This window comes from Crinia signifera, chromosome 4 (assembly GCF_055691185.1).
Source record: "Crinia signifera chromosome 4, ASM5569118v1, whole genome shotgun sequence".
Taxonomy (NCBI): domain Eukaryota; kingdom Metazoa; phylum Chordata; class Amphibia; order Anura; family Myobatrachidae; genus Crinia; species Crinia signifera.
This window is the reverse complement of record NC_139220.1, coordinates 185,945,338-185,961,244: the sequence shown is the minus strand read 5'-3', so window position 1 is coordinate 185,961,244 and position 15,907 is coordinate 185,945,338.

The following is a 15,907-nucleotide window of genomic DNA, read 5'->3' as shown; positions in this document are numbered from 1 at the left end:
TGGAATTAAAAATAGGCCCTGGCATTTAAAGTACGCAGGCCCACCATGGCGACAAAAGTGAAGGATGTAGTTGTGCGTGCGCCAAAGGCGCGCTCCAGAAAAGGGTGTGTGGCCACTCAACAGGGGGCGTGTCAATACCATATACAACTTCTACACATTATGCAACAAAATACTAGACCCCATTATACTTGCCCCATACACATGATGCCAAATAGAATGAGCCAAAATTGACATAATGCCACATGGTTTGAGACAAAATTCAAATAATGCCACATGGATTGTGTCAAAATTCACATAATGCCTCATGGATTGAGCCAAAATGTACATAATAACACGCACGGATTGAGCCAAAATTCACATAATGCCAAATGGATTGTGTCAAAATTCACATAATGCCACACGGATTGAGCCAAATGCATAAAATGCCATACGGATTGAGCCAAAATTCACATAATGCCACATGGATTGAGCCAAAATTCACATAATGCCACATGGATTGAGCCAAAATTCACATAATGCCACATGGATTGGGAAAAAATTCACATAATGCCACACGGATTGAGCCAAAATTCCCATAATGCCACATGAATTAAGCCAAAATTCACATAATGCCACACGGATTGAGACAAAATTCACATAATGCCACATGGATTGAGCCAGAATTCACATAATGCCACACAGATTAAGCCAAAATTCACAATACACTTCATAAACAGGGACATTGTCCACCAAAGGCTCACATAAAACATTTACACCATAATGTCCATTACACGTTAAGTTACAAGCCATTATGTCCATTATGTGTTATGCCAAACACCATAATGCCTATTAAAAATTATGCTACATAAGTGCTGCTTCTCTACATGCTCATTGTCAAGGGTTCCATGCTCATTGCCAGAGGTTCCATGCTCATTGCCATGTGGGATTACATGCTCATTGCCAAGGGGGAATACATGCTCGTGGTAAATGGGGGACAGCCGCCGCCAGGCAGAAGTGATAGCCACTGACAGTGGCAGAGCCTGGCTGTATTCAGAGCACTGCAGGTCCCGGCTATTTGAAATAATACCCCTTTCACACCATAAAATGCATTCCCATTTTGGCCCCTTTTACACCAGCCTAGTCCCTGCATTTTCTGGTGTGAGGGGGAGAGAAAACCACCCCTCCCCCCTTTAACCAGTTATCTCATTTAACCGGCTATATCTTCGGAACCAACTGACCCATTTACATGAGACAAGTATCATATTGAAGAACATTTGAGTGGGCTTTGAATGATTTTGGTCCAGTGAAACTGGAACGTTTGGTTCCAGAGTAATCTGTCCTCAAAGAACATGAACAGCATGAAATTACATTTCAAAAATTAAAAAATTGGTTTACACTCAATATCTCTGGAACCAATTGACCGATTTGGACCAGCCTGGTATCATATTGAAGGCCCAGCGATTTGGAATTGAATGAAATCAACAACAAGCTTCTGTGATGCCAGGGCGGGAACTGGCAGCCGTCGGAATCGGGTGGGGGTCGGAATTGACGGGTCCCATATTATCCTATGGGGAAAAAACGTTACAGGTTTGCCAGGCGATATCTCCAGTTCCCAGGGGTCTAGAGACACAGGGCTGGGCTCGTTGGAAAGCCCTGGTCCTTAGCTACAAAATAAATGACAGCGGGGACACGTGCCCGGGTGCCCCCCCACTGAATCCGCCACTGGTGTGAGATATAGTCTAATTTGCAGAATAATGTGCTTAAAGTGCATTTGAGAGCATAAATGTTGGAAGCATGGATGTGTGTGTGTGTAGTTGTGAGTATTGTAGGCATGGATGGGGGTGTGTAGTTGTGAGTATTGGAGGCCTGGATGGGTGGGTGTGTGTAGATGTGAGTATTGGAAGCATGGATGTGTGTGTGTGTGTGTGGTTGTGAGTATTGTAGGCATGGATGGGGGTGTGTAGTTGGTAGTAATGGAGGCATGGATGGGTGTTTGAGTATTGGAGGGATGGATGGGTGTGTGGGTGAGTGTAGATGTGAGTATTGGAAGCATAGATGTGTGTGTGTGTGTGTGTGTGTGTAGTTGTGAGTATTGGAGGCATGGATGGGTGTGTGTAGTTGTGAGTAATGGAGGGATGGATGTGTGTGTGGGTGTCGTTGAGAGTATTGGAGTCATAGAAGTGTGTGTGTGGGTTAAAATCACATTGATGCGTTAGTGGGCAAACCTAGTAAAGTGTACTGTGTTACACATAGTTTTGAAGGCACCTTGAAGCAAATGTCAAAATCATAAGACGTGTATTTTGGAGTTTTGGAGGCATGGATGGATGGGTGTGTGTGTATTGTGTATTTTTGGAGGCATGGATGGGTGTGTGTGTGTAATTGTGAGTATTGTAGACATGCAGGGGTGTGTGTGTAGTTGTGAGTGTGGTAGGCATGGCTGGGTGTGTGTGTGTGTAGTTGTGGCATGAATGGGTGTGTGTGTAGCAGTGAGTATTGGGGGCATGGATATGTGGGTGTGTAGTTGTGAGTATTGGAAGCTTCGATGTGTGTGTGTATTAGTGATTTTTTGAGCTATGGATGGGTATGGGTGTGTGTTTGTGTGTAATTGTGAGTATTGTAGGCATGCATGTGTGGGTGTGTGTAGGTGTGAGTGTGGTAGCCATGGATGGGTGTGTGCGTAGTTGTGAGTATTGGACGCATGAATGTGTGTGTGTGTGTGTAGTAGTGAGTATTGGAGGGGTGTGTGTCTGTGTGTAGTTGTGCGTATTGTAGGCATGGATAAATGTGTGCATTTGTGGGATTTTGAGGCATGCATAGGTGTGTGTGTGTGTGTGTAGTTAGTATTGGAGGCAAGGATGGGTGTGTGTGTGTAGTTGTGAGTATTGGAGGCATGGATGGATGTGTGTGTAGTTGTGAGCATTGGAGGCATGGGTATGTGTGGGGGGGGGGGGGTTGTTGGGTGCCATAAGACATAAAAGGAAGTGTGCTAAAGTTTAAAACTGAGGTTTCAAGGGAGGAGAGGTTTGTTAAAAGAGGGGTTGGTGGTGTAGCGGGATCCGTGCGGGTGTGGAAACGGGGCATAGAGGCTGAGCAGTGTTAGGAAGGGGCGCATACCTCCCAACAGTCCCTATTTTAGCGGGACAGTCCCGATTATTAGGGCCTGTCCCGCTGTCCCACCCGCGGGCGGCAGTATCCCGCGGTGAGGGGGGGCTGTTGGGAGTCCCCCCTGTCGGCTGCTAAGCAGCGGTAGGGATGGCCATCGACCATCGATGATTCAAAATCATCGATGGTTCATGGCCGATGTCGAATACTTTTGCCATCGATGGGGGAGTACCAGATGGTTTCCCTCCATCGATGGAATAGCAAAACGATGGTTTTTTGTTTTTTTTTCCGAAAGTGCTGGGACACGGAGCATAGCTCCGCCCCCCGACACCCGCGAAGCCCCGCCCCCGTGTTTTGATTGGTCCACAGGCCAATCCATCAAACACAATGGATGACCATCGATATGTAAAAATATCGATGGTCATCCACTGCATAGTTAAGCACTATCGATGGCCAGTTGCCGATTTGCCATCGATGGCAACCATCGATGGCAATGGCAACGATGGCCATCCCTAAGCAGCAGGGAATAAACGCTGTGCTGGGGGCATGGCTAGAGGCTCACAGAGCCTCTGGGTCATGCCCCCTCAGCGGCAAAATGGGTGCGTGGCCTCGCGGGAGCGTCGCAAGTATAGGCCACGCCCCCAAAATTAGGCCACGCCCCCGAATTTTCCGTAGCGCATCAGCTGGGTCCCGCCGGAGGATCTTCAAAAGTTGGGAGGTATGGGGGCGGTGATGTTGGATGGAGTGCGAGGCTGGGGGTGTAGCCGTGATGCTGGACTTGTATGAGAGTGAGGGGGGGTGTCGCGCTTTGTGTAGCTGCTGGCTGAGTCAGGAGGCTGGTGGGGAGGGGGGTTGCGCGGTGCGTTTCCTTGGGGATGCCCTATGGGCGGGCATGGGGTGGTGTGCCGTGGGATGAGTTGGGGGTGGGGTTTGCGGGCGGTGAGCAGCCGTGGGGCGGAGTCAGGACATGTATGGGCGGGCATGGGGAGTGGCGACCGAGGAGGGGTGTGAGCTGATGTGGAGATCGGAAGGCAAGGGGGGTGCTGTGTAGAACGGAAGTGGCCAGGTTTTGCAGTGTGGCTGACGGTGGATGGGCCTGTCAATCACCCGTGAAACCCCGCCCACCGTTTGCCACACTAAGTAGACTGACAGATCTGGCTAAATATATAAGAGATATATATATATATATGGTAGAAAGATGTAAAGTGCGCTACTCTCACCTCAATGTACAATTGTTTTTATATAAAAATACAACTGTTGGTAAAAAAACAATATTTTATTAAAATAATTTGAAATTTAGCATCTCATACACAGTGATTTTCAAGTCGTTTCATAAAAACATGGGAACAGACCCAACGCGTTTCGTCACCTGAGTGACTTCATCAGGGGTAATAGTTCCAACACCTTTAAATCGCACGGCGTGGGATTGTACCCTTATTGGCACCACAATGTTCAAGCTATGGGTGAGATTTAATAGGATGAGAGATTCAGAAAGTGAGAGATTTGGGAAGAAATCTCCAGTTTTTTTAAAGCAGCAATCATTACACTGCAAAAATCAAACTGGTTTTGCAGTGTAAATGATTGCCGCTTTAAAAAAACTGGAGATTTCTTCCCAAATCTCTCACTTTCTGAATCTCTCATCCTATTAAATCTCACCCTAAATGTCACATGAAGAGAGTTTCTATTGAACAAACAAAAGTCAATGTTTTATGATGTCCAATTGAACACATATAGGCCCCTATTCTGATCGATGCGGATATTCCCGCTTGCGTACGGGCCGCCGATGTTTATCCTCTGCGCATGTGCAGAGGTCACTCTGCGCATGTGCAGGCGATTTCGCCGCAAGGATTCTCTATACGCCGCATAGGGGGCGTAGAGGGGCGTGAGGGGCTACTTATCCTCATTACCCTATGCATACGCCCCGCGTTTCATGGGCGTTCCCATGCAAACGCGGGGCGTATGCATGGTAATGAGGCCGTGACGCGTGGGTACGGGGCGGGCATCTGACATCGCCGGATGTCAGCTGCCCGCCCCCATACAAGATTTCACACGGACAAGTGTCCGTGTGGTCTTGTGTTGCGGGACCTGGTGGAGCGTGCGGCCCTGCATTCGATGTTCGGCGACCATCGAATGCAGGGGCTGCTCCCACCATGGAGGAGGCGTATCCCCGTCCAATTTCATGCGGATCGCCACATATCCGCGTACGGACGGCAGGTGGCGATCCGTATGGAAGGCGGGGATTCGCCTGCACGGTCGCGGCCGCATATTCTGATCGGGCCGCACCGATCAGAATAAGGGCCATAGTGTATATATATATATATATATATATTTATACTTGTTGTATACTGTTTGAACAGGAATACCTGTGTGATATATAATAATGACATATTGACACTTTTGCTTTATTTTTATTTTTTGTGATTCTTTCTTCTTTTTGTTCTCCTTTTTCCTTTGTTCTTTATATGTAAAAAATAATTCTCATTCATATATATAATTTCTTGTTTCTGCTATATTAGTGCAATATATTTTAATGAATATCTAAAATTGTATTTTAAATAGAAAAAAGCAGTGCCCCAACAAAAAGATTTATCTGTTCCTCCTTCTTATCCTTTCATTAGCACCAAGCTACAGAGACATTGTTAAGAGGGGGTATACTCATGAGGCATTTTTCATAGATACTTTATGAAACCATATGGCCACAAAACAGCCTGCATAGTAACTGACCCAACAGTAATCACTCTGATTTCTCATTAAATATCACACAATATAAATATATACAATCACAATAAAACAACCTACCTAATATTGTGTAGGTTCCCCTGCTGAAACAGCTCTGAACTGTTAAATGCCACAAGACCTCTGAAGGTGTCCTGTGGTATTTAGCAGCAGATCCTTTTAAGTCCTGTAAAGGCCCCCATACATAGAGCCGACTTGTCCTAAGGACAAGTCAGACCCTATTCTCCTCCGAGCCGCCCGGCAGCTCCCCGGGAGGCTCACATACGATGAGGACTTTGATGTGCCATTTTTTACATGTGATAAATCGCATGCGATTTATCACATGTAAAAAAAATATCAGGGAGCTGCAGGGCGGTGAGGAGCAGTGGGGGCGGGCGGCTGGGGAGGAAGCAGTGGGGCAGCAGCGCGTTACCAGGTCAGTGCTGGGGCGGGCGGCGGTGACCATCAGTCTCACTCTCCACTGTCCGTGTCCAGACTCCAGTGCTGTAGCCGGCAGCAGCCGCGGCTATTAGATCTTTAAAATATGTCAAATGACTGCCCGGCTAATGATTGGCTGAGATAGAGCACTCTCAGCCAATCAGTGGCCTCCCTCCACGGCCGCTGATTGGCTGAGAGTGCTCTATCTCAGCCAATCAAAAGCCGGAGAGTCATTTGACATATTTTAAAGATCTAATAGCCGCGGCTGCTGCCCGCTACAGCGCTGGAGTCTGGACACGGACAGTGGAGAGTGAGACTAATGGTCACCGCCGCCCAGCCAGCACTGATCTGGTAACGTGCTGCTGCCCCACTGCTTCCTCCCCAGCCGCCCGCCCCCACTGCTCCTCACCGCCCCGACTGGTCTCACATCATTTGTCCCGCCGGTCCGACCCCTGGGGCCGGGTGCGATACGCACGGGACCGTGCATCGGACCCGACCCCATGTCACAAAGAACCGATTTGGTCCGATTTATCGGGCCGATTGATCGCAATCGGCCAAAATCGGTCCAAATCGGCTTGATGTATGCCCACCTTAAGTCTTGAGGGGATACTCACACTTGTTTTTCCAGTACTGTATATTCTACAGATTCTCTTTTAGTTTGAGATCTGGGACATTTGAAGGACAAACCGACACCTTGAACTCTTTAACATGTCTCTCATTACATTCCTGTACAATTTTGGCAGTGTGCATTATCCTTCTGAAAAAAGCCACTGCCATCAGGGGATTCCATTGCCAAAAATGGGTATACGTGGTCTTCAACAATGTTTAGGTATGTGTCAAAGTAACATCCACATGAATGCCAGGACCCAGGTTCCTAGCAGAACATTTCCCAGACCATAACACTACCCCCCCCCCCCCCCCCCCGTGCACTAGACTTCTCTGTACATTCTGGTGCCATCTATTCCACAGGTTAACAATTGACATGTTCCTGGCCAATGTGAAAGAAAACTTGATTCACCAGACTGGCCAACTTTTTCCATTGCCTATGGTCCAGTTCTTAGGGCAATGGACAGGAGTCGGCATGGGCACTCTGGCTGGTATGTAGTTATGCAGCATCATACTTAGCAAGCTGTGATGCCCAGACACCTTTAAACTGTAACTAGCATTATCTCTTTCTGCAATTCCTGCTACAGTACAGTAGCTCTTCTTTAGGGGTGTTGGATAGCTCACAGACAATGTCTAAGTCAACAGCAATAGATCGACAAAAAAAAACAAGGAAAAAGATGGACCTGTAAATGACCCCCAAATAGTGTACCACATCCCCTTGCATGGCTCGCTTTACTTGCTATGCTTTGGGCTACTTTACCATTTTCTATCAGTGTCCACGTGGATGGTAAACTATGAAAAAGTTAACAAATGAGAATTTTTTCCAAAATAGCTCATATCAACCTTTTTATGTGTCACTTCTTTGTCCCCTCATCTTTTGTTAATGACCTATTGGCTTTCGACCTAGACTTCCGATACCCTTCTGCGGGATCGTATCAGACATTATTAGTCACCCTGTCACTGGTTGCCCATCCTTGTTCTACATTTGGTAGGTTCTAACCATTGGGAACATCCTGCAAGATTTGGAGATGCATTTTGGTCGAAATAAGGATTTTCTTCATATACTGTAATTCTGAGATGGCTTTATGTAGGGATTACACACTGCGCTGTCATTCAGGACAATAGTTAAATGGATGGAAAATGGTATATATCACGCTTAAGCACAATGACCGTGCGTGCGAAACCCCGCCTTCCATACGGATCGCCAACTCCCTCCGTATGCGGTAAGAAGCTGGCCGAACGGACCGCACGTGTATTTTTCACGGAATACGCCTCCTCCATCTATGGGAACCTCCCCCATCATTCGATGGTCGCAGACCATCGAATGCAGGACCGTGTGCTCCACCAGCACCCGCAACCTCAGACCACACGGACATTTTTCCGTGCAAAAGCAGGGATCTGGGCGGGCAGCTGACATCCGGCGAGGTCATATGTCCGCCCCCTACACGTGCGTCACGGCCGCATTACCATACGTACGCCCAGCGTTTTCATGGGAACTCCCATGAAACGCGGGGCGTATGCATATGGTAATGAGCCCAAATAGCCCTTCACGCCCCTCTCCACCCCCTGTTCGGAGTGTTCACATATCATGCTGGACTTGGCCGTACGCCCCGCTCGCACATGCGCAGAGACGAGTCTGCACATGCGCAGACACAAAACATCGGCGGGCCGAACGCACGCGGATATATCCGCACCGATCAGAATAAGGGCCATTGTGTCCGATCAGGTAGTCCAGTCTGTAGCTCTGAAAAGAAAAAACACATGGTACAGATGCACACTCCACATTGTTCATCAAAATTCGAGGTTCTTGGTATATTAATAGACCAATAATTATCTGCCCACCGAACAGCTTCACAATGACCTCATTATCTCTGGTGGGTCCCTAATACAGGGGTTGCCCTGGGGTGACTGCTTTCGCCAGCTTTTTTGGGGTCCCGCGCCCCTAATCCAAACTTAGTATTAGGGACCTACCAGAGATATTGAGGTCACTGTGAAGTTGGTTGGTGGGCAGATATTTATTGGCCAATTAATATACCAAGAACATATGACTTTTCTTTACAGAACTACAACTTCCAGCATGATATCACCACATATAAATAGGGTGTGCATTCTAAGACTCCCCTCCCCCCTGTTTGTAGCCAAATTTTGGATATCGTTATGCTCAGGCCTACAAATCAAACTACAGTTTTCTTCAGCATATCATCCACAAACAAATGGTCAGACCAAACGAATAAACCAGGACTTGGAAACCTTTCTTCGACTATACATATCTTCTCACAGGATGACTGGCTAGATAAACTGCCTTGGGATGAATTCACCCAAAACAATTCCTATCACATTTGCTCTGGTACTACACCTTTCTTTACAGTGTATGGAAGACATCCACAACCACCAGAATTTCAGAGTGTACCTTTTTGTGATCTACCTACGATGGAAACATCTCTACACTGGTTTTCCAAAATTTGGAAAGACGTTCATTGTACTCTTCATAAAACCACTAAAAAAAAGCAGCAGAGAGGAAAAGGAGGGTGGCTCCTAGCCTTAAAGTAGGGAACCAAGTATAGTTGTCGACATGGAACTTAAGGTTACGGGTACATTCTATGACCTTCGCCTATGCATCCCAAACTAATTTCAGATTTCTCTCCTGATGTCTCTAGTTTTGAACCAATTACCTCCCAATGTACACATTAGGAGCGGAGTACAGTTCAAAGTTAAGAGACTTCTTGACTCCTGTCATGGATTTGTTTATCTACAATATTTTATAGAATAGAATGGTTACCGGCCTGAAGAAGGAACTTGGGTGGATGCCTCTGATGTGCGTGCACTTGAATTATTTTGTCAATGCCATTTGTAGAATCTTTGGAAAGTCAGAAAGAGTTTAGAGGTCTCCCAAAATGGGGGGGGGGGGCATTCTCACCAGTCTCCGCCCGGCAGATCCTTCATTTATCCGCCCACACACTGTAGTGGTTCTCCATGCTGGCAGTCTTTATACAGTGGGATCAGTGCAGAATGTCTATTCCCAGTGGTGCACAGTCACAGAGGACTGATCGGTCAGAACCAGTACACTAATTCCATGTTGGATTTAGTGTAAATTCTGACTAAACAGAATGAGGTTCTCAGTAGTTCTCTGGTCCTTAACAAATTCTTCTCTGGAACAATATGTTAAGGACCCCAGGATCCATGATGTTAGGCGTTGATCCTTAACACATTTCCACCAGAGGTCTGACTCTTAAGAGGAGGGGACTTTCTCTGAAAATAATCCCTGGGTGCAGAAGGAGGATTTTGATTCCTCAGCACTGGGAGTGCAGGATTTGAGTATGGCAGTGCATGACGCACTGCCATAATCAAAGAGTCAGACCTCAGGAGGAAATGTGTTAAGGATCAATGCCTAACATCATGGATCCTGGGGTCCTTATTAACATATTGAATATAGAAGATGATGAGGGAAGTTCACAGACGGAAGGTCATTTTAAGTGAAAGTGTACATTTGTGGTGGCATTTACACTTTTGTCTGAGTTGTCAGAACTTACTAGGGAGGCCTGGTAGACACCTGATGAAAGGGTTGTCAGTCACAGTAGATTTGAGAATCTTTACCCCATGCCTGCTGGCAAGAAGCTTCTGTAGTGCAGTGGTTATCACATTTGCCTCACACGAGTGAGATTCCCAGTTCAGAACTGGGCAAGCAATTCAGAGGGACCTAGCTGGCATCTCATATTTCTGCTACCACTATTGCTGCTAGGGCGTTGGGGCTTGGAAAGTAGATCTAGAATCCAAGTAGTCCCTTGAAGCTCTGGCTTTCACAGGTGGGGTCTTATTTGACTCAAGTCTCTGATTAATCAGGCTACAGGCAGAAGGAGTACGCAAGAGGGAGATCCTCGACTGGTCTAGATTTGTTTTTTCTCTAAGAAACCCACCTCCAAATCAGCGGACAAACCCTCTGCATGACAGGGTGTGTGATCCTCAGCCTGGGATCAGAGTGGACGTCGTCTTTTAAGTTTCAGACCAGCTGGTTTCTGTCAGGACCTTTGGGCTCAGAGTTTGGTCTCCAAGGGTTACATGTTAAACCTATGGGGCCTGGCCCTATGACATTTTGAAGAGACGGGCACTTTTTGGAGCAGTGGAGTCTCTATACAGAATGGAATGATAGTTCCGGTACCCAAAGGGGTACGGACAAGAGGGTTCTATTCAATCCTCTTTTTAGTTCCCAAACCACACGGGTCTTTCAGGCCCATCCTCACACGGAAGTCACTCAAGTATTTGTGGGTGGATCATTTCAGGATGAAGTCTCTGCGGTCAGTAATCAGAGTATGGAACTGGGAGAGTATCTGGCATCTCTGGACATTTCAGATGCCTGTTGTCACATGCCCATTTAGAGGGGGAATCAGTCTTTGCTACAGTCTTCCCTAAGAATAAGTAATTCCCAGTTTCAGGCTCTTCCGTTTGGCCTAGCCACAGCACCCAGGGTCCTTGTAAGGATTGTGGTGGTCATGGCAGCTCTTCTTCGCCTTTGGGACATATCCATCACTCCTATTTGGATGACCTCCTAATTAAGGCAGAGACGGAACATCCATGGCTGGATCCTGAACATGAGGAAGTCCCAGTTACTGCCATCCTACTTTAGAGACTTTAAAATTTGATTGGTTCCACTCCATTAGAAATTTTCTCAGGAGCGGGTCTGGAGTTCCAAGGTCTATGTAACAGGAGTGTCTTTGATTGTCTTCAGAGACTCATCTATTCCTTCAGTAGTGGATGGACTCAGAAAACCCTTTAAAAGGAAGACTGGAAGACCTGATTTGGTCTTGGGTGATGGTGTCGACAGATGCCAGCATCCAAGGTTGGGGTGTGATGACCATGCACCTCAGGCTTAAGGGCCTATGGTCTCCAGTGGAGTCTGTCCTCCCAATAAATGTACTGGAATGTCACATGATTTTGAGGGTGCTCCAGTAGGCTCGGGTGGTATTTGCCGGCTTGCCAGTTCGGATTCAGTCTGACAACGGCTGTGGCTTGCGTGAACTATTAGGGAGGATCTCGCAGCTGGGCAGCTTTGCTCGAGGTGAAGCAGATCTTCACACAGGCTTTTTTTCTGCACCCTTCATTCCATAGATCTGGAGTGTGGAAGCGGGTATCCCTGAGCAGAACTCAGTTGTTGGTGGGGGAGTGGTCCCTAACTCCGGAAGTCTTCAGGATTTTTCCGGAGGTGGATCGTATGGCCTCCCAGCACTCTGTTCTGGATTCGGGCATCCCAGGGCCTGGGCAATGGTTGCCATGACAGTCCCCTGGAATTTTAATCTGACTTCTGTGTTTTCCCCATTTCACCGGTTAGCACATGTGCTGAAAAGGGGTTAAGTCCCAGAGGATACCAGTTATCCTAGTCGCTTCAGATTGGCCTTGGAGAGCCTGGTTCTCAGACATTCGCAGATTGTCTGCAGAACCGAGATGGCGTCTGCCTTTACATCCGGACATATTGCAACAGGGTCCATTCCTTCATCAGGACCTTGCTCAATGGACTTTGAGGACATGTCTTTTAAAACCTTCTTACTAAGCAAGAGGAGTTTTTTTTTAAGGCAGTGGTTCAGACGATGTTGCAGGCTCACAAGATGTTTTCTTCCTGGAACTATCACAGGGTCTGGAAAATATACATTCAGTGCTGAAAGTTCTCACAGGTGCTGGATTTTTTCCAAGATGGTGTTACAGCAGGACTGAGTTTCAAGTCTAAAAAGTGCATGTCTCATTTTAAGGAGTGAGTGCCTCTCCTGACGGAGATGCAGACCTTTTTTCTTGTGGGGAGTGGTTCGTATCAGGCTGCCCTACTGTCCACCTATGGCTCTTTGGGATTTGTCATGGGTCTCTCGGTACTCCATTTGAGCCTTTGGAGTTGGTGGACCGACAGTTTGTTATGTTGAAACTTATCTTTCTTCTGGACATTGCCTTGGCCAGGAGAGTTTTGAAATTAATGGCTTTGTCGTGCATGCCTCCGTTCCTAATCTTGGGTGGTTCTCTTTTCTTCTGTAGGTTATGTCGGATTTTCATGTTAATTAAGAAATTGTTCTTCCAGTTTTATCTTCTCTGCTGGAGGCTAAGAACAGGGAAAAACTTTTACATCTAAATGTGGTTCAGACCCTTCGCTAAAGTTTCATCCTTTCGGTGGACTGATTCTCTACGATGCTCATATGAGAGGTTGGCCGGATTCTAAACAGACGCTTGCTAGTTGGTTGAGGTCGGTTATAATGTTTGCTTACACTAATGTCGGCCCAGATTAATGCCCATTTGATGAGGGCTGTGTCGTCTTCCTGGGCCGTGTGTCACAGGGTGTCGGCTGAGCAGCTGTGCAAGGCTGCTACCTGGTCCTCTTTGCAAAATTCTACCATTTACATGTGTTTGCCTCTGAGGACGCTTCTTTTGAGTGAGCAGTTTTAGGGGCTGCGGACCTTAGCGTACCCTCCCAAAGGACCGGCTCTTGAACGTCCCATGGTTAGCTGTGCCACCAGGATCGATGAAAGAAAAAAATGGATTTTTGGAACAACTTACTGTTCGGATCCCTTTGCTCCCTCCTTTTACACTCAGTAAGTATTTATATTTGTTTCTGTTTCTGACATAGTTCATATCAGTGTTTCATGTTTTGTTATACATGATATGTGGTTCAGGAATTATACTGAGTGGTGTTTTCCTAGTGGCCTCTTTTCTAGTTGAACAGAAAGTCTTCTGGGATGCAGCAGGGGAGGAGTTGTGTTTTAGTTATAGCATAGATGTCTTGACTCCTCCAAACCCTCTACATGCCATTGTTAGCTGTGCCACCAGGATGGACTCAGAGAAACCGAACAGTAAGTTCTTACAAAATTCCCTTTTTCAAAACATGAATGACCTGTGTGAACCAAGTTATACCCTATATCCCAGAGCAGCCATTCAACTTCTATCTTGCCTTTATCAAGTGCATTCTGTAAAATTACAAGCAGAAGTACACTGGTTGTATGGACAATTGTACACTCTTTATAACACTTCATTGTGTGCTGAGATGATAATTATCCTTTCTTTTTCCTGTAAAAGAAATCATGAAAATATGTTTTGAGCCATGAAGGGCGTACTGGGGGAATATAGTGGTAAGGACTCGTGGTTAAGGGGAATGGTAGTTGACAGTTATTAGAGACAATGTAACTGATCGAGAAACAATGTATAATTTGAGTGCAAAGTCTGAAACTTGACATTTTAGAAAAGGGAGGGCCCCACCAAAGATTTCCCCTGCACCCCTGTGGGCCAGTCCAACCCTGCCTCATGAAGGAAGCTGTGGCTTGGGATACAATTTATGGATTATTATGTATGGTATTATTGTAGTTCCTACTTTTGTCTTTCATACTCGCCTTTAAAGTCAACTGAAAATGGAAAAAAGTCAAGATGATCATAAAAGTAATTAATATATTAAATATGAGTAATATGCAGCAGATATTGTGACTTCCAATGATGTGCGTGCCTGTGGACACTAGATGGCGCTTGGCAGGTCAATTTAGGTGTTGCGCCTCCAGCGCTGACATTTAAGTTATATTGTTACATCACTTTGACGGGCTGTGATATATAGGTTACTTGTGAAAATGGTAGAGGAAGGATATATGAAATATATCACTGGGCGCTTTGGTGTGAGTGTGCTTGGCCTAGCAGCAGTCAAATAAAAGGGGTAGTCAGTCCCAATACAATAGAAACAGAAGTGGGAAGGGGTATGACTGCGCTGCACTAAATACAACAAATTTATATAAAAAGTGGATCAGGTATATGGAAAAGTTGAAAAATGTAATGACACAAATTTACTTGATACATAATAAATAAATATATATGTAAAAGATATACAGTAACCAGACAATTAAAAATGAATAATAGTCACCCACAGATTGTCCAGAGGTAAGTCCACAGGGGTACGGTCTCCTGTTTATTTTGTCCGAAATATTTCGGGGTGCCCGGTACCAATGATGGCGTTAATTAAATTTCATATAAGGATCACCTTTTATTTGTATTCCAATTTGATGGAGGGAATAATCCCAGAAGTCGACCTGTCTGTCCACACCACGGTTTTATCAATCAGGCTTTTTAGGAGGTGGCGTTCCTCCAGATGAAAGATTTTGCCTTGCGGTGGAAAGGAATGGGTGCAGGTCCTTTAGGAGTTCACTCCAAAACAGCAGGTGGATATCCAGGGAGCAAGGTGGAGAAGTAATTCCTTTGTTGGAGATAAGGGAAACACGGGCAGTCCTCTGGTAGGGTGCAAGTATAAAAGAGGGGGTGTCTGGATAGCTGTGCTGAACACCTACGCGTTTCGCTGCTATCTGCAGCTTTTTCAAGGTCCTTAAAAAAGCTGCAGATAGCAGCGAAACGCGTAGGTGTTCAGCACAGCTATCCAGACACCCCCTCTTTTATACTTGCACCCTACCAGAGGACTGCCCGTGTTTCCCTTATCTCCAACAAAGGAATTACTTCTCCACCTTGCTCCCTGGATATCCACCTGCTGTTTTGGAGTGAACTCCTAAAGGACCTGCACCCATTCCTTTCCACCGCAAGGCAAAATCTTTCATCTGGAGGAACGCCACCTCCTAAAAAGCCTGATTGATAAAACCGTGGTGTGGACAGACAGGTCGACTTCTGGGATTATTCCCTCCATCAAATTGGAATACAAATAAAAGGTGATCCTTACATGAAATTTAATTTACTCCATCATTGGTACCGGGCACCCCGAAATATTTCGGACAAAATAAACAGGAGACCGTACCCCTGTGGACTTACCTCTGGACAATCTGTGGGTGACTATTATTCATTTTTAATTTTCTGGTTACTGTATACTGTATCTTTTACATATATATTTTTTAATTATGTATCAAGTAAATTTGTGTCATTAAATTTTTCAACTTTTCCATATACCTGATCCACTTTTTATATAAATTTGTTGTATTTAGTGCAGCTCAGTCATACCCCTTCTAACTTCTGTTACTAGTGAAAATGACAGAATATCATAACAGTAATATCAGCGCTGGCGGCTGTGCGCGCCCAAACGGAGCGACGTGAGGGTGCCACAAGTTCACAGGCCCATCTC